This window comes from Canis lupus, chromosome 22 (genome assembly GCF_003254725.2).
Source record: "Canis lupus dingo isolate Sandy chromosome 22, ASM325472v2, whole genome shotgun sequence".
Classification (NCBI taxonomy): domain Eukaryota; kingdom Metazoa; phylum Chordata; class Mammalia; order Carnivora; family Canidae; genus Canis; species Canis lupus.
The window spans coordinates 40,961,034-40,962,677 of NC_064264.1; positions in this window are offsets into that span (position 1 = coordinate 40,961,034).

Genomic DNA, 1,644 nt, shown 5'->3' on the forward strand with positions numbered 1-1,644 from the left:
TAGGAGAGATAAAGAGCTTCCAAGATAGGCAGAAACTGAAAGAATATGTGACCACCAAACCAACTCTGCAAGAAATATTAGGGGGACTCTGTAAAAGAAAGAGGAAGTCCAAGGAAACAATCCACAAAAAACAGGGACTGAATAGATATCATGATGACACTAAATTCATAACTTTCAATAGTAACTCTGAATGTGAATGGGCTTAATGACTCCATCAAAAGGTGGAGGGTTTCAGACTGGATAAAAAAGCAAGACCCATCTATTTACTGTCTACAAGAGACTCATTTTAGACGTAAGGACACCTACAGCCTGAAAATAAAAGGTTGGAGAACCATTTACCATTCAAATGGTCCTCAAAACAAAGCAGGGGTAGCCATCCTTATATCAGATAAATTAAAGTTTATCCCAAAGACTGTAGTAAGAGATGAAGAGGAACACTATATCATACTTAAAGGATCTATGCAACAAGAAGACCTACCAATCATGAATATTTGTGCCCCAAATGTGGGAGCTGCCAAGTATATCAATCAATTAACAACCAAAGTTAAAACATACATAAATAATAATAAACTTATACTTGGTGACTTGAATATAGCGCTTTCTACAATCGACAGATGTTCTAAAAAAAAAAAAAAGCACATCTTTTTTTTGTTTGTTTGTTCTAAGCACATCTTGAAAGAAACAAAATCTTTAAATGATACACTGGACCAGATGGATTTCACAGATATCTACAGAACTTTACGTCCAAACGCAACTGAATATACATTCTTCTCAAGTGCACATGGAACTTTCTCCAGAATAGACCACATACTGGGTCAAGAATCAGGTCCTAACAAATACCAAATGATTGAGTATGTACCCCACATATTTTCAAACCATAATGCTTTGAAACTAGAACTAAATCACAAGAAGAAGTTTGGAAGGATTTCAAACACGTGGAGGTTAAGGACCATCCTGCTAAAAGATGAAAGGGTCAACCAGGAAATTAAGAAAGAATTAAAAGGATTCATGGAAACTAATGAGAATAAAGATACAACCATTCAAAATCTTTGGGATGCAGCAAAAGCAGTCCTAAGGGGGGAAATGCATCGCAATACAAGCATCTATCCAAAAACTGGAAAGAACTCAAATGCAAAAGCTAACCTTGCACTTAAAGGAGCTGGAGAGAAAACAGCAAATAGGTCCTACACCCAGCAGAAGAAGAGAGTTAATAAAGATTCGAGCATAATCAAAAAATAGACCCAGAAAAACTGTGGAACAGATCAACAAAACCAGGAGTTTGTTCTTTGAAAGAATTAATAAGATAGATAAACCATTAGCCAGCCTTATTAAAAAAAAAAAGAGAAAAGACACTAATTAATAAAATCATGAATGAAAAAGGAGAGATCGCCACCAATACCAAGGAAATACAAACGATTTTAAAAACACATTATGAGCAGCTATATGTCAATAAATTAGGCAATCTAGAAGAAATGGATGCATTCCTGGAAAGCCACAAACTACCAAAACTGGAACAGGAAGAAATAGAAAACCTGAACAGGCCAATAACCAGGGAGGAAATTGAAGCAGTCATCAAAAACCTCCCAAGACACAAAAGTGCAAGGCCAGATGGCTTCCCAGGGGAATTTTATCAAACGTTTAAAG